This window comes from Equus asinus, unplaced genomic scaffold, assembly GCF_041296235.1.
Source record: "Equus asinus isolate D_3611 breed Donkey unplaced genomic scaffold, EquAss-T2T_v2 contig_813, whole genome shotgun sequence".
In the NCBI taxonomy this organism is placed as follows: Eukaryota; Metazoa; Chordata; class Mammalia; order Perissodactyla; family Equidae; genus Equus; species Equus asinus.
The window spans coordinates 382,501-399,546 of record NW_027225531.1 but is presented as its reverse complement, the minus strand read 5'-3'; positions in this window follow the sequence as shown (position 1 = coordinate 399,546).

Below are 17,046 nucleotides of genomic sequence, written 5' to 3'. Positions count from 1 at the left end.
CGCCCTTGTGTGTTTCTTTTGCTTAAAGATTGCCACCTGAAGCCAGCCTCTCTTGCCCATCTTCCTCAGTTTCAGAGGGTAGATATTTCAGGGTTGCTTTTTCCCCAGGTCTCCACGCCTTAGTGTTTTGTTTTTGCTTAACGATTGCCACCTGAGCTAGCCTCTCTTGCCCATGTTCCTCAGTTTCAGAGGGTAGATATTTCAGGGTTGCTTTGTCCCCAGGGCTCCACGCCTTTGTGCTTTGTTTTTGCTTAAGGATTGCCACCTGAGGTAGCCTCTCTTGCCCATCTTCCTCAGTTTCAGAGGGTGGATTTCTCCGTGTTGCTTTTTCCCCAGGTCTCCACGCCCTTGTGTGTTTCTTTTGCTTAAAGATTGCCACCTGAGCTAGCCTCTGTTGCCCATCTTCGTCCGTTTCAGAGGGTGGATTTCTCAGTGTTGCCTTTTCGCCAGCTCCCCACGCCCTTGTGTGTTTCTTTTGCTTAAAGATTGTCACCTGAGCTAGGCACTGTTGCCCTGCTTCCTCAGTTTCAGAAGGTACCTTTTTCAGGGTTGCTTTTTGACCGGGTCTCCTCGCCATTGTATTTTTTTATCTTATTTTTTTTGCTTAAAGATTGCCACCTGAGCTAGCCTCTGTTGCGCTTCTTTCTCAGTTCTAGAGGGTAGATTTCTCCGTGTTGCTTTTTCCCCAGGTCTCCACGCACTTCCTTTTATTTTTCCTTAAAAATTGCCACCTGAGCTAGCCTCTGTTGTCCATCTTCGTCGGTTTCAGAGGGTAGATTTCTCACTGTTGCTTTTTTGCCAGGTCTGCACGCCCTTGTGTTTTTTTTCTGCTTAAAGGTTGCAACCTGAGCTAGCTTCTTTTGCCCATGTTCCTCAGTTTCAGAGGGTGGATTTCTCCGTGTTGCTTTTTCCCCAGGCCTCCACGCCCTTGTGTGTTTCTTTTGCTTAACGATTGCCACCTGAGCTAGCCTCTGTTGCCCATCTCTGTCCGTTTCAGAGGGTGGATTTCTCAGTGTTGCCTTTTCCCCAGCTCCCCACGCCCTTGTGTGTTTCTTTTGCTTAAAGATTGCCACCTGAAGCCAGCCTCTCTTGCCCATCTTCCTCAGTTTCAGAGGGTAGATATTTCAGGGTTGCTTTTTCCCCAGGTTTCCACGCCTTTGGGTTTTGTTTTTGCTTAACGATTGCCACCTGAGCTAGCCTCTCTTGCCCATCTTCCTGAGTTTCAGAGGGTCGATATCTCCGTGTTGCTGTTTCCCCAGGTCTCCACGCCCTTGTGTGTTTCTTTTGCTTAACGTTTGCCACCTGAAGCCAGCCTCTCTTGCCCATGTTCCTCAGTTTCAGAGGGTAGATATTTCAGGGTTGCTTTTTCCCCAGGTCTCCACGCCTTTGTGTTTTGTTTTTGCTTAACGAGTGCCACCTGAGCTAGCCTCTCTTGCCCATGTTCCTCAGTTTCAGAGGGTAGATATTTCAGGGTTGCTATGTCCCCAGGGCTCCACGCCTTTGTGCTTTGTTTTTGCTTAAGGATTGCCACCTGAGGTAGCCTCTCTTGCCCATCTTCCTCAGTTTCAGAGGGTGGATTTCTCCGTCTTGCTTTTTCCCCAGGTCTCCACGCCCTTGTGTGTTTCTTTTGCTTAAAGATTGCCACCTGAGCTAGCCTCTGTTGCCCATCTTCCTCAGTTTCAGAGGGTAGATATTTCAGGGTTGCTTTTTCCCCAGGTCTCCACGCCTTTGTGTTTTGTTTTTGCTTAACGAGTGCCACCTGAGCTAGCCTCTCTTGCCCATGTTCCTCAGTTTCAGAGGGTAGATATTTCAGGGTTGCTTTGTCCCCAGGGCTCCACGCCTTTGTGCTTTGTTTTTGCTTAAGGATTGCCACCTGAGGTAGCCTCTGTTGCCCATCTTAGTCCGTTTCAGAGGGTGGATTTCTCAGTGTTGCCTTTTCGCCAGCTCCCCACGCCCTTGTGTGTTTCTTTTGCTTAAAGATTGTCACCTGAGCTAGGCACTGTTGCCCTGCTTCCTCAGTTTCAGAGGGTACCTTTTTCAGGGTTGCTTTTTGACCGGCTCTCCTCGCCATTGTATTTTTTTATTTTATTTTTTTTGCTTAAAGATTGCCACCTGAGCTAGCCTCTGTTGCCCATCTTCGTCCGTTTCAGAGGGTGGATTTCTCAGTGTTGCCTTTTCGCCAGCTCCCCACGCCCTTGTGTGTTTCTTTTGCTTAAAGATTGTCACCTGAGCTAGGCACTGTTGCCCTGCTTCCTCAGTTTCAGAGGGTACCTTTTTCAGGGTTGCTTTTTGACCGGCTCTCCTCGCCATTGTATTTTTTTATTTTATTTTTTTTGCTTAAAGATTGCCACCTGAGCTAGCCTCTGTTGCCCATCTTCGTCCGTTTCAGAGGGTGGATTTCTCAGTGTTGCCTTTTCGCCAGCTCCCCACGCCCTTGTGTGTTTCTTTTGCTTAAAGATTGCCACCTGAAGCCAGCCTCTCTTGCCCATCTTCCTCAGTTTCAGAGGGTAGATATTTCAGGGTTGCTTTTTCCCCAGGTCTCCACGCCTTTGTGTTTTGTTTTTGCTTAACGAGTGCCACCTGAGCTAGCCTCTCTTGCCCATGTTCCTCAGTTTCAGAGGGTAGATATTTCAGGGTTGCTATGTCCCCAGGGCTCCACGCCTTTGTGCTTTGTTTTTGCTTAAGGATTGCCACCTGAGGTAGCCTCTCTTGCCCATCTTCCTCAGTTTCAGAGGGTGGATTTCTCCGTCTTGCTTTTTCCCCAGGTCTCCACGCCCTTGTGTGTTTCTTTTGCTTAAAGATTGCCACCTGAGCTAGCCTCTGTTGCCCATCTTCCTCAGTTTCAGAGGGTAGATATTTCAGGGTTGCTTTTTCCCCAGGTCTCCACGCCTTTGTGTTTTGTTTTTGCTTAACGAGTGCCACCTGAGCTAGCCTCTCTTGCCCATGTTCCTCAGTTTCAGAGGGTAGATATTTCAGGGTTGCTTTGTCCCCAGGGCTCCACGCCTTTGTGCTTTGTTTTTGCTTAAGGATTGCCACCTGAGGTAGCCTCTGTTGCCCATCTTAGTCCGTTTCAGAGGGTGGATTTCTCAGTGTTGCCTTTTCGCCAGCTCCCCACGCCCTTGTGTGTTTCTTTTGCTTAAAGATTGTCACCTGAGCTAGGCACTGTTGCCCTGCTTCCTCAGTTTCAGAGGGTACCTTTTTCAGGGTTGCTTTTTGACCGGCTCTCCTCGCCATTGTATTTTTTTATTTTATTTTTTTTGCTTAAAGATTGCCACCTGAGCTAGCCTCTGTTGCCCATCTTCGTCCGTTTCAGAGGGTGGATTTCTCAGTGTTGCCTTTTCGCCAGCTCCCCACGCCCTTGTGTGTTTCTTTTGCTTAAAGATTGTCACCTGAGCTAGGCACTGTTGCCCTGCTTCCTCAGTTTCAGAGGGTACCTTTTTCAGGGTTGCTTTTTGACCGGCTCTCCTCGCCATTGTATTTTTTTATTTTATTTTTTTTGCTTAAAGATTGCCACCTGAGCTAGCCTCTGTTGCCCATCTTCGTCCGTTTCAGAGGGTGGATTTCTCAGTGTTGCCTTTTCGCCAGCTCCCCACGCCCTTGTGTGTTTCTTTTGCTTAAAGATTGTCACCTGAGCTAGGCACTGTTGCCCTGCTTCTTCAGTTTCAGAGGGTGCCTTTTTCAGGGTTTCTTTTTGACCGGGTCTCCTCGCCATTGTATTTTTTTATTTTATTTTTTTTGCTTAAAGATTGCCACCTGAGCTAGCCTCTGTTGCCCATCTTCGTCCGTTTCAGAGGGTGGATTTCTCAGTGTTGCCTTTTCGCCAGCTCCCCACGCCCTTGTGTGTTTCTTTTGCTTAAAGATTGTCACCTGAGCTAGGCACTGTTGCCCTGCTTCCTCAGTTTCAGAGGGTACCTTTTTCAGGGTTGCTTTTTGACCGGGTCTCCTCGCCATTGTATTTTTTTATTTTATTTTTTTTTGCTTAAAGATTGCCACCTGAGCTAGCCTCTGTTGCGCTTCTTTCTCAGTTTCAGAGGGTAGATTTCCCCGTGTTGCTTTTTCCCCAGGTCTCCACGCACTTCCTTTTATTTTTCCTTAAAAATTGCCACCTGAGCTAGCCTCTGTTGCCCATCTTCGTCGGTTTCAGAGGGTAGATTTCTCACTGTTGCTTTTTTGCCAGGTCTGCACGCCCTTGTGTTTTTTTTCTGCTTAAAGGTTGCAACCTGAGCTAGCTTCTTTTGCCCATGTTCCTCAGTTTCAGAGGGTGGATTTCTCCGTGTTGCTTTTTCCCCAGGCCTCCACGCCCTTGTGTGTTTCTTTTGCTTAACGATTGCCACCTGAGCTAGCCTCTGTTGCCCATCTTCGTCCGTTTCAGAGGGTGGATTTCTCAGTGTTGCCTTTTCGCCAGCTCCCCACGCCCTTGTGTGTTTCTTTTGCTTAAAGATTGCCACCTGAAGCCAGCCTCTCTTGCCCATCTTCCTCAGTTTCAGAGGGTAGATATTTCAGGGTTGCTTATTCCCCAGGTCTCCACGCCTTTGTGTTTTGTTTTTGCTTAACGAGTGCCACCTGAGCTAGCCTCTCTTGCCCATGTTCCTCAGTTTCAGAGGGTAGATATTTCAGGGTTGCTTTGTCCCCAGGGCTCCACGCCTTTGTGCTTTGTTTTTGCTTAAGGATTGCCACCTGAGGTAGCCTCTCTTGCCCATCTTCCTCAGTTTCAGAGGGTGGATTTCTCCGTGTTGCTTTTTCCCCAGGTCTCCACGCCCTTGTGTGTTTCTTTTGCTTAAAGATTGCCACCTGAGCTAGCCTCTGTTGCCCATCTTCCTCAGTTTCAGAGGGTAGATATTTCAGGGTTGCTTTTTCCCCAGGTCTCCACGCCTTTGTGTTTTGTTTTTGCTTAACGAGTGCCACCTGAGCTAGCCTCTCTTGCCCATGTTCCTCAGTTTCAGAGGGTAGATATTTCAGGGTTGCTTTGTCCCCAGGGCTCCACGCCTTTGTGCTTTGTTTTTGCTTAAGGATTGCCACCTGAGGTAGCCTCTGTTGCCCATCTTAGTCCGTTTCAGAGGGTGGATTTCTCAGTGTTGCCTTTTCGCCAGCTCCCCACGCCCTTGTGTGTTTCTTTTGCTTAAAGATTGTCACCTGAGCTAGGCACTGTTGCCCTGCTTCCTCAGTTTCAGAGGGTACCTTTTTCAGGGTTGCTTTTTGACCGGCTCTCCTCGCCATTGTATTTTTTTATTTTATTTTTTTTGCTTAAAGATTGCCACCTGAGCTAGCCTCTGTTGCCCATCTTCGTCCGTTTCAGAGGGTGGATTTCTCAGTGTTGCCTTTTCGCCAGCTCCCCACGCCCTTGTGTGTTTCTTTTGCTTAAAGATTGTCACCTGAGCTAGGCACTGTTGCCCTGCTTCCTCAGTTTCAGAGGGTACCTTTTTCAGGGTTGCTTTTTGACCGGCTCTCCTCGCCATTGTATTTTTTTATTTTATTTTTTTTGCTTAAAGATTGCCACCTGAGCTAGCCTCTGTTGCCCATCTTCGTCCGTTTCAGAGGGTGGATTTCTCAGTGTTGCCTTTTCGCCAGCTCCCCACGCCCTTGTGTGTTTCTTTTGCTTAAAGATTGTCACCTGAGCTAGGCACTGTTGCCCTGCTTCCTCAGTTTCAGAGGGTACCTTTTTCAGGGTTGCTTTTTGACCGGGTCTCCTCGCCATTGTATTTTTTTATTTTATTTTTTTTTGCTTAAAGATTGCCACCTGAGCTAGCCTCTGTTGCGCTTCTTTCTCAGTTTCAGAGGGTAGATTTCCCCGTGTTGCTTTTTCCCCAGGTCTCCACGCACTTCCTTTTATTTTTCCTTAAAAATTGCCACCTGAGCTAGCCTCTGTTGCCCATCTTCGTCGGTTTCAGAGGGTAGATTTCTCACTGTTGCTTTTTTGCCAGGTCTGCACGCCCTTGTGTTTTTTTTCTGCTTAAAGGTTGCAACCTGAGCTAGCTTCTTTTGCCCATGTTCCTCAGTTTCAGAGGGTGGATTTCTCCGTGTTGCTTTTTCCCCAGGCCTCCACGCCCTTGTGTGTTTCTTTTGCTTAACGATTGCCACCTGAGCTAGCCTCTGTTGCCCATCTTCGTCCGTTTCAGAGGGTGGATTTCTCAGTGTTGCCTTTTCGCCAGCTCCCCACGCCCTTGTGTGTTTCTTTTGCTTAAAGATTGCCACCTGAAGCCAGCCTCTCTTGCCCATCTTCCTCAGTTTCAGAGGGTAGATATTTCAGGGTTGCTTTTTCCCCAGGTCTCCACGCCTTTGTGTTTTGTTTTTGCTTAACGAGTGCCACCTGAGCTAGCCTCTCTTGCCCATGTTCCTCAGTTTCAGAGGGTAGATATTTCAGGGTTGCTTTGTCCCCAGGGCTCCACGCCTTTGTGCTTTGTTTTTGCTTAAGGATTGCCACCTGAGGTAGCCTCTGTTGCCCATCTTAGTCCGTTTCAGAGGGTGGATTTCTCAGTGTTGCCTTTTCGCCAGCTCCCCACGCCCTTGTGTGTTTCTTTTGCTTAAAGATTGTCACCTGAGCTAGGCACTGTTGCCCTGCTTCTTCAGTTTCAGAGGGTACCTTTTTCAGGGTTGCTTTTTGACCGGCTCTCCTCGCCATTGTATTTTTTTATTTTATTTTTTTTTGCTTAAAGATTGCCACCTGAGCTAGCCTCTGTTGCGCTTCTTTCTCAGTTTCAGAGGGTAGATTTCCCCGTGTTGCTTTTTCCCCAGGTCTCCACGCACTTCCTTTTATTTTTCCTTAAAAATTGCCACCTGAGCTAGCCTCTGTTGCCCATCTTCGTCGGTTTCAGAGGGTAGATTTCTCACTGTTGCTTTTTTGCCAGGTCTGCACGCCCTTGTGTTTTTTTTCTGCTTAAAGGTTGCAACCTGAGCTAGCTTCTTTTGCCCATGTTCCTCAGTTTCAGAGGGTGGATTTCTCCGTGTTGCTTTTTCCCCAGGCCTCCACGCCCTTGTGTGTTTCTTTTGCTTAACGATTGCCACCTGAGCTAGCCTCTGTTGCCCATCTTCGTCCGTTTCAGAGGGTGGATTTCTCAGTGTTGCCTTTTCGCCAGCTCCCCACGCCCTTGTGTGTTTCTTTTGCTTAAAGATTGCCACCTGAAGCCAGCCTCTCTTGCCCATCTTCCTCAGTTTCAGAGGGTAGATATTTCAGGGTTGCTTTTTCCCCAGGTCTCCACGCCTTTGTGTTTTGTTTTTGCTTAACGAGTGCCACCTGAGCTAGCCTCTCTTGCCCATGTTCCTCAGTTTCAGAGGGTAGATATTTCAGGGTTGCTTTGTCCCCAGGGCTCCACGCCTTTGTGCTTTGTTTTTGCTTAAGGATTGCCACCTGAGGTAGCCTCTGTTGCCCATCTTAGTCCGTTTCAGAGGGTGGATTTCTCAGTGTTGCCTTTTCGCCAGCTCCCCACGCCCTTGTGTGTTTCTTTTGCTTAAAGATTGTCACCTGAGCTAGGCACTGTTGCCCTGCTTCCTCAGTTTCAGAGGGTACCTTTTTCAGGGTTGCTTTTTGACCGGCTCTCCTCGCCATTGTATTTTTTTATTTTATTTTTTTTGCTTAAAGATTGCCACCTGAGCTAGCCTCTGTTGCCCATCTTCGTCCGTTTCAGAGGGTGGATTTCTCAGTGTTGCCTTTTCGCCAGCTCCCCACGCCCTTGTGTGTTTCTTTTGCTTAAAGATTGTCACCTGAGCTAGGCACTGTTGCCCTGCTTCTTCAGTTTCAGAGGGTGCCTTTTTCAGGGTTGCTTTTTGACCGGGTCTCCTCGCCATTGTATTTTTTTATTTTATTTTTTTTGCTTAAAGATTGCCACCTGAGCTAGCCTCTGTTGCCCATCTTCGTCCGTTTCAGAGGGTGGATTTCTCAGTGTTGCCTTTTCGCCAGCTCCCCACGCCCTTGTGTGTTTCTTTTGCTTAAAGATTGTCACCTGAGCTAGGCACTGTTGCCCTGCTTCCTCAGTTTCAGAGGGTACCTTTTTCAGGGTTGCTTTTTGACCGGCTCTCCTCGCCATTGTATTTTTTTATTTTATTTTTTTTGCTTAAAGATTGCCACCTGAGCTAGCCTCTGTTGCCCATCTTCGTCCGTTTCAGAGGGTGGATTTCTCAGTGTTGCCTTTTCGCCAGCTCCCCACGCCCTTGTGTGTTTCTTTTGCTTAAAGATTGCCACCTGAAGCCAGCCTCTCTTGCCCATCTTCCTCAGTTTCAGAGGGTAGATATTTCAGGGTTGCTTTTTCCCCAGGTCTCCACGCCTTTGTGTTTTGTTTTTGCTTAACGAGTGCCACCTGAGCTAGCCTCTCTTGCCCATGTTCCTCAGTTTCAGAGGGTAGATATTTCAGGGTTGCTATGTCCCCAGGGCTCCACGCCTTTGTGCTTTGTTTTTGCTTAAGGATTGCCACCTGAGGTAGCCTCTCTTGCCCATCTTCCTCAGTTTCAGAGGGTGGATTTCTCCGTCTTGCTTTTTCCCCAGGTCTCCACGCCCTTGTGTGTTTCTTTTGCTTAAAGATTGCCACCTGAGCTAGCCTCTGTTGCCCATCTTCGTCCGTTTCAGAGGGTGGATTTCTCAGTGTTGCCTTTTCGCCAGCTCCCCACGCCCTTGTGTGTTTCTTTTGCTTAAAGATTGTCACCTGAGCTAGGCACTGTTGCCCTGCTTCCTCAGTTTCAGAGGGTACCTTTTTCAGGGTTGCTTTTTGACCGGCTCTCCTCGCCATTGTATTTTTTTATTTTATTTTTTTTGCTTAAAGATTGCCACCTGAGCTAGCCTCTGTTGCCCATCTTCGTCCGTTTCAGAGGGTGGATTTCTCAGTGTTGCCTTTTCGCCAGCTCCCCACGCCCTTGTGTGTTTCTTTTGCTTAAAGATTGTCACCTGAGCTAGGCACTGTTGCCCTGCTTCTTCAGTTTCAGAGGGTGCCTTTTTCAGGGTTGCTTTTTGACCGGGTCTCCTCGCCATTGTATTTTTTTATTTTATTTTTTTTGCTTAAAGATTGCCACCTGAGCTAGCCTCTGTTGCCCATCTTCGTCCGTTTCAGAGGGTGGATTTCTCAGTGTTGCCTTTTCGCCAGCTCCCCACGCCCTTGTGTGTTTCTTTTGCTTAAAGATTGTCACCTGAGCTAGGCACTGTTGCCCTGCTTCCTCAGTTTCAGAGGGTACCTTTTTCAGGGTTGCTTTTTGACCGGGTCTCCTCGCCATTGTATTTTTTTATTTTATTTTTTTTTGCTTAAAGATTGCCACCTGAGCTAGCCTCTGTTGCGCTTCTTTCTCAGTTTCAGAGGGTAGATTTCCCCGTGTTGCTTTTTCCCCAGGTCTCCACGCACTTCCTTTTATTTTTCCTTAAAAATTGCCACCTGAGCTAGCCTCTGTTGCCCATCTTCGTCGGTTTCAGAGGGTAGATTTCTCACTGTTGCTTTTTTGCCAGGTCTGCACGCCCTTGTGTTTTTTTTCTGCTTAAAGGTTGCAACCTGAGCTAGCTTCTTTTGCCCATGTTCCTCAGTTTCAGAGGGTGGATTTCTCCGTGTTGCTTTTTCCCCAGGCCTCCACGCCCTTGTGTGTTTCTTTTGCTTAACGATTGCCACCTGAGCTAGCCTCTGTTGCCCATCTTCGTCCGTTTCAGAGGGTGGATTTCTCAGTGTTGCCTTTTCGCCAGCTCCCCACGCCCTTGTGTGTTTCTTTTGCTTAAAGATTGCCACCTGAAGCCAGCCTCTCTTGCCCATCTTCCTCAGTTTCAGAGGGTAGATATTTCAGGGTTGCTTTTTCCCCAGGTCTCCACGCCTTTGTGTTTTGTTTTTGCTTAACGAGTGCCACCTGAGCTAGCCTCTCTTGCCCATGTTCCTCAGTTTCAGAGGGTAGATATTTCAGGGTTGCTTTGTCCCCAGGGCTCCACGCCTTTGTGCTTTGTTTTTGCTTAAGGATTGCCACCTGAGGTAGCCTCTCTTGCCCATCTTCCTCAGTTTCAGAGGGTGGATTTCTCCGTGTTGCTTTTTCCCCAGGTCTCCACGCCCTTGTGTGTTTCTTTTGCTTAAAGATTGCCACCTGAGCTAGCCTCTGTTGCCCATCTTCCTCAGTTTCAGAGGGTAGATATTTCAGGGTTGCTTTTTCCCCAGGTCTCCACGCCTTTGTGTTTTGTTTTTGCTTAACGAGTGCCACCTGAGCTAGCCTCTCTTGCCCATGTTCCTCAGTTTCAGAGGGTAGATATTTCAGGGTTGCTTTGTCCCCAGGGCTCCACGCCTTTGTGCTTTGTTTTTGCTTAAGGATTGCCACCTGAGGTAGCCTCTGTTGCCCATCTTAGTCCGTTTCAGAGGGTGGATTTCTCAGTGTTGCCTTTTCGCCAGCTCCCCACGCCCTTGTGTGTTTCTTTTGCTTAAAGATTGTCACCTGAGCTAGGCACTGTTGCCCTGCTTCTTCAGTTTCAGAGGGTACCTTTTTCAGGGTTGCTTTTTGACCGGCTCTCCTCGCCATTGTATTTTTTTATTTTATTTTTTTTGCTTAAAGATTGCCACCTGAGCTAGCCTCTGTTGCCCATCTTCGTCCGTTTCAGAGGGTGGATTTCTCAGTGTTGCCTTTTCGCCAGCTCCCCACGCCCTTGTGTGTTTCTTTTGCTTAAAGATTGTCACCTGAGCTAGGCACTGTTGCCCTGCTTCCTCAGTTTCAGAGGGTACCTTTTTCAGGGTTGCTTTTTGACCGGCTCTCCTCGCCATTGTATTTTTTTATTTTATTTTTTTTTGCTTAAAGATTGCCACCTGAGCTAGCCTCTGTTGCGCTTCTTTCTCAGTTTCAGAGGGTAGATTTCCCCGTGTTGCTTTTTCCCCAGGTCTCCACGCACTTCCTTTTATTTTTCCTTAAAAATTGCCATCTGAGCTAGCCTCTGTTGCCCATCTTCGTCGGTTTCAGAGGGTAGATTTCTCACTGTTGCTTTTTTGCCAGGTCTGCACGCCCTTGTGTTTTTTTTCTGCTTAAAGGTTGCAACCTGAGCTAGCTTCTTTTGCCCATGTTCCTCAGTTTCAGAGGGTGGATTTCTCCGTGTTGCTTTTTCCCCAGGCCTCCACGCCCTTGTGTGTTTCTTTTGCTTAACGATTGCCACCTGAGCTAGCCTCTGTTGCCCATCTTCGTCCGTTTCAGAGGGTGGATTTCTCAGTGTTGCCTTTTCGCCAGCTCCCCACGCCCTTGTGTGTTTCTTTTGCTTAAAGATTGCCACCTGAAGCCAGCCTCTCTTGCCCATCTTCCTCAGTTTCAGAGGGTAGATATTTCAGGGTTGCTTTTTCCCCAGGTCTCCACGCCTTTGTGTTTTGTTTTTGCTTAACGAGTGCCACCTGAGCTAGCCTCTCTTGCCCATGTTCCTCAGTTTCAGAGGGTAGATATTTCAGGGTTGCTTTGTCCCCAGGGCTCCACGCCTTTGTGCTTTGTTTTTGCTTAAGGATTGCCACCTGAGGTAGCCTCTGTTGCCCATCTTAGTCCGTTTCAGAGGGTGGATTTCTCAGTGTTGCCTTTTCGCCAGCTCCCCACGCCCTTGTGTGTTTCTTTTGCTTAAAGATTGTCACCTGAGCTAGGCACTGTTGCCCTGCTTCCTCAGTTTCAGAGGGTACCTTTTTCAGGGTTGCTTTTTGACCGGCTCTCCTCGCCATTGTATTTTTTTATTTTATTTTTTTTGCTTAAAGATTGCCACCTGAGCTAGCCTCTGTTGCCCATCTTCGTCCGTTTCAGAGGGTGGATTTCTCAGTGTTGCCTTTTCGCCAGCTCCCCACGCCCTTGTGTGTTTCTTTTGCTTAAAGATTGTCACCTGAGCTAGGCACTGTTGCCCTGCTTCTTCAGTTTCAGAGGGTGCCTTTTTCAGGGTTGCTTTTTGACCGGGTCTCCTCGCCATTGTATTTTTTTATTTTATTTTTTTTGCTTAAAGATTGCCACCTGAGCTAGCCTCTGTTGCCCATCTTCGTCCGTTTCAGAGGGTGGATTTCTCAGTGTTGCCTTTTCGCCAGCTCCCCACGCCCTTGTGTGTTTCTTTTGCTTAAAGATTGTCACCTGAGCTAGGCACTGTTGCCCTGCTTCCTCAGTTTCAGAGGGTACCTTTTTCAGGGTTGCTTTTTGACCGGGTCTCCTCGCCATTGTATTTTTTTATTTTATTTTTTTTTGCTTAAAGATTGCCACCTGAGCTAGCCTCTGTTGCGCTTCTTTCTCAGTTTCAGAGGGTAGATTTCCCCGTGTTGCTTTTTCCCCAGGTCTCCACGCACTTCCTTTTATTTTTCCTTAAAAATTGCCACCTGAGCTAGCCTCTGTTGCCCATCTTCGTCGGTTTCAGAGGGTAGATTTCTCACTGTTGCTTTTTTGCCAGGTCTGCACGCCCTTGTGTTTTTTTTCTGCTTAAAGGTTGCAACCTGAGCTAGCTTCTTTTGCCCATGTTCCTCAGTTTCAGAGGGTGGATTTCTCCGTGTTGCTTTTTCCCCAGGCCTCCACGCCCTTGTGTGTTTCTTTTGCTTAACGATTGCCACCTGAGCTAGCCTCTGTTGCCCATCTTCGTCCGTTTCAGAGGGTGGATTTCTCAGTGTTGCCTTTTCGCCAGCTCCCCACGCCCTTGTGTGTTTCTTTTGCTTAAAGATTGCCACCTGAAGCCAGCCTCTCTTGCCCATCTTCCTCAGTTTCAGAGGGTAGATATTTCAGGGTTGCTTTTTCCCCAGGTCTCCACGCCTTTGTGTTTTGTTTTTGCTTAACGAGTGCCACCTGAGCTAGCCTCTCTTGCCCATGTTCCTCAGTTTCAGAGGGTAGATATTTCAGGGTTGCTTTGTCCCCAGGGCTCCACGCCTTTGTGCTTTGTTTTTGCTTAAGGATTGCCACCTGAGGTAGCCTCTCTTGCCCATCTTCCTCAGTTTCAGAGGGTGGATTTCTCCGTGTTGCTTTTTCCCCAGGTCTCCACGCCCTTGTGTGTTTCTTTTGCTTAAAGATTGCCACCTGAGCTAGCCTCTGTTGCCCATCTTCCTCAGTTTCAGAGGGTAGATATTTCAGGGTTGCTTTTTCCCCAGGTCTCCACGCCTTTGTGTTTTGTTTTTGCTTAACGAGTGCCACCTGAGCTAGCCTCTCTTGCCCATGTTCCTCAGTTTCAGAGGGTAGATATTTCAGGGTTGCTTTGTCCCCAGGGCTCCACGCCTTTGTGCTTTGTTTTTGCTTAAGGATTGCCACCTGAGGTAGCCTCTGTTGCCCATCTTAGTCCGTTTCAGAGGGTGGATTTCTCAGTGTTGCCTTTTCGCCAGCTCCCCACGCCCTTGTGTGTTTCTTTTGCTTAAAGATTGTCACCTGAGCTAGGCACTGTTGCCCTGCTTCCTCAGTTTCAGAGGGTACCTTTTTCAGGGTTGCTTTTTGACCGGCTCTCCTCGCCATTGTATTTTTTTATTTTATTTTTTTTGCTTAAAGATTGCCACCTGAGCTAGCCTCTGTTGCCCATCTTCGTCCGTTTCAGAGGGTGGATTTCTCAGTGTTGCCTTTTCGCCAGCTCCCCACGCCCTTGTGTGTTTCTTTTGCTTAAAGATTGTCACCTGAGCTAGGCACTGTTGCCCTGCTTCCTCAGTTTCAGAGGGTACCTTTTTCAGGGTTGCTTTTTGACCGGGTCTCCTCGCCATTGTATTTTTTTATCTTATTTTTTTTGCTTAAAGATTGCCACCTGAGCTAGCCTCTGTTGCCCATCTTCGTCCGTTTCAGAGGGTGGATTTCTCAGTGTTGCCTTTTCCCCAGCTCCCCACGCCCTTGTGTGTTTCTTTTGCTGAAAGATTGCCACCTGAAGCCAGCCTCTCTTGCCCATCTTCGTCAGTTTCAGAGGGTGGATTTCTCAGTGTTGCCTTTTCCCCAGCTCCCCACGCCCTTGTGTGTTTCTTTTGCTTAAAGATTGTCACCTGAGCTAGGCACTGTTGCCCTGCTTCCTCAGTTTCAGAGGGTACCTTTTTCAGGGTTGCTTTTTGACCGCGTCTCCTCGCCATTGTATTTTTTTATCTTATTTTTTTTGCTTAAAGATTGCCACCTGAGCTAGCCTCTGTTGCGCTTCTTTCTCAGTTCTAGAGGGTAGATTTCTCCGTGTTGCTTTTTCCCCAGGTCTCCACGCACTTCCTTTCATTTTTCCTTAAAAATTGCCACCTGAGCTAGCCCCTGTTGCCCATCTTCGTCGGTTTCAGAGGGTAGATTTCTCAGTGTTGATTTTTCCCCATTTCTCCACGCCCTCGTGCTTTTTTTTTTTATTTCCTTAAATGTCGGCGCCTGAGCTAGCTTCTTTTGCCCATCTTCGTCAGTTTCAGCGGGTAGACTCTCCGCCTGCCTTCGACAGGCCCTCTGGACTGGAAAGCTTTCCTCCTCCCGTCATCACGGTCCTTCTCGGATGACGTGCCTGGTTTCGGTTTGACCGTCCCCGCCCGCCCTGATTTTCTAAGTCCTCCCGGGAACCCCGGGGGCGCTCCAGCCGCTCCGGGAAGCGGCGGCCTCCCGGCCGCACCGGCCCAGCCCGGCCCGGGCCGCCCCCTGGCCTCTCTGGGGGGAACTCTCCCCTTCCCCTTCCCGGTGATCGCCCGAGAAACCTTTTCCGAGTCCCCCTCCTGCGGCTGGGGCTGCGCCTTGGCGGCCGGGAGCCCGCGGGCGGACGCCCCGGGGCCGCACTGGGCCGGGAGGCTGGGTCCGAGGGGGCTCCGGGACGGGATCGGGCGGCCCGGCGGCCCGGCTGTGCTCCCCGGCGGGCCCGCGCTCCGGCTCCGTCCCGCTGAGGCGGTCGTCGGTCGCCGGGTGCCACCTGGCGGCCGCTTTTATATCGTCTCTTTCCTCCGGAGCTCCGGCGACGCGGGCCAAGGGACGGGACTCGGCCGCGGTGACCGAGGCAGAGTCCCGGGAGGCCGGCGTCGCTGGCGGGATCTGGCCCGGTGGCGCCGGGGCGTGAGCGCGACGCCCGCTCGCCGGAGATTGGAGGTGCAGGCTACTGAGGGAGGTGGCTGTCGCCGCGCCGCCCGGTGCCGGCCGGGGTGTGGGTCCTCCCGGACGGGTCGACCAGCAGCCGCCGGTGCCCCTCCGTCCCCGGGAGGGGGTGGGGGGCCGCCGCGGGGGAACGGGCGAGGGAGCTCGTCCCGTGCCCGGCCGTCGTCCCGAGGGCGGCCCGGTGGTCGGGCCTTCCGCGTCGCCGATCCCCTTTCCGCGCCCCGCTCCGGAGGTGGGCGACCGGCCGGGGCCTTGCGGGGGAGGCCCGTGGAGGGCGCGACGGGCTCGGCCGCCGGGCTGGCCTTTTCCCCACTGGTCTTCCGAGTCGACCGGCTCTGGCGGTGGGGACCGGGCCCGGTCCTCGGATGCCTCCTCCTCCGTGGCAGTTTTTTTTTCCAAGTCCCGCCCTGGAGAAGAGCGTGGACCGGCCCCGGGAGCCCTCGAGGGCGGGCCGGGGAGGGCGTCCCCGGCCCGGACGCGTGCCCGGGGTGGGTCCGGGCCGTCGGACCGGACTTCTCTCTCCGAGTTTCGCGGGTCGCGTCTTTGTCCGGAGGCGGGAGGGGGCCGGCTCGAGGCGTAGGTGGAGCCCCGGCTGAGGGACGGGAGCCACGGTCCCGCCCCGGGCCCGGTCGCCGGAGGCGCCTCCGCGGAATTCTTTTCTAAGTCCTGACCCGGCGACTCAGAGGGAGGGACCGACCGGTCCCGGCCCGCGCGGGCGGCCCGGGGAGGCTGTCCCCGGCTCCCCCTGCCGCCACGCTTCTGGGGTCGACCAGATGGCCCCGGGAGCTCCGGGCCTGGTGGCGATGGGGTCGTGCTTGGGGTCTGGTGGCCGTGGCCGTGATCCAGGGGTTCCCCTGGTGATCCGTGGGTGGGCCCCGTCTCCGGGCGCGGCGATTCTTGCCCCCGAATGGGTGGTTTTGTGCCGCCAGGTAAGTGCTGACACGCTCTGCTCGGGTGACAGTCGCCCGAGAGCTTCCGGGTGCCTGGATGCGTGTGCGGGGAGGGCTCCGGGCTCTGGCCGAGAACCGGACGCCCGTTTCCACCCCCGCCGCTTGAGCCGCCCGCTGGGGCCTGCGCGCCGGCTCTTGTGCGTTCCAGGCGCCCCCACGACCGTGGTGCCACCTCCGGTCTCTGGTACCCGAGGGCGGCGGGGTTAGGGGCGCGGGGTCCTCTACCACGTGCACTCCCTGCCGCCGGCACCCGGGTGCGGTCGCGACTTACCCCATCCCACCGGCTCCGTGCCAGTGCGTGTCAGGCGTTCTCGTCCTGGGGTGGTCGCCCGCGCTTGCTGGAGGAGGAGAGGGGTCGGTGAGGCTGAAGCAGGCTCCTCCGCTCGCTGTCCTCGCCGGCCTTCCCTTGCTCGGGGGTCCCTCGCGTTATGCTGCCGACCGATGTGGTGATGCTGTGCTCTCCCGGGCCGGGCCTAAGCCGTGCCAGACGAGGGACGGACGTTCATGGCGAACGGGACCGCTCTTCTCGCTCTGCCCGCGGGTCCCCTCGCCCGTTCTCCCCCGCTGCGAGTGGCGTGTGGGAGGCGGCAGGGGTGCGGAATCCGGCCCGACCTCGCTCCCCCGCCCCGTGCCTCGTGGCGTGGGCGGTGTCGGGGTCTCCGTGACGCGGCGGATGCTCCGCCTGTGCCTCTTGGCTGTGTCTCGCGGGCGGCCCTCCCCGCGGTGGGGCGGGCCGTGTTGCCGCCGCGCCGCGCGCCTTCCCGGGCGCGTGAGCGCGTTCCCCAGGCCGTTGGCGGTGCCCCTGGAGCGTTCCAGGTCGTCCCTCAGGCGCCCGAGGCCGAGTGGCGGTGTCGTTCCCTGTTCCCGTCGGCCTCCTCAGGTAACCACTGCGCTGGTGTGTCTGAGGAGCGGAGGGGTCGAGTCGGTAAGGGAGGCGTGCCCCTCGTCCCCCTCGGGGTGGACGGGTGCCTCGTCGCCCCCCACGGCGTGCCGTGTGGGGGCGGGCAGGCTCGGGCGCGTGCCCGCGTGTTCCCCTTGCTGGGGTTTCCCCGCGGGTGTGGGAGTGACCGTGGCGGGCCGAGCCAGCGGCGTGGCGCTGGCTCTTTGGTTGGGAGGTGCTGTTTGATCGGCACCTCCGTCCCAGTCTCTGCCTCCCTTG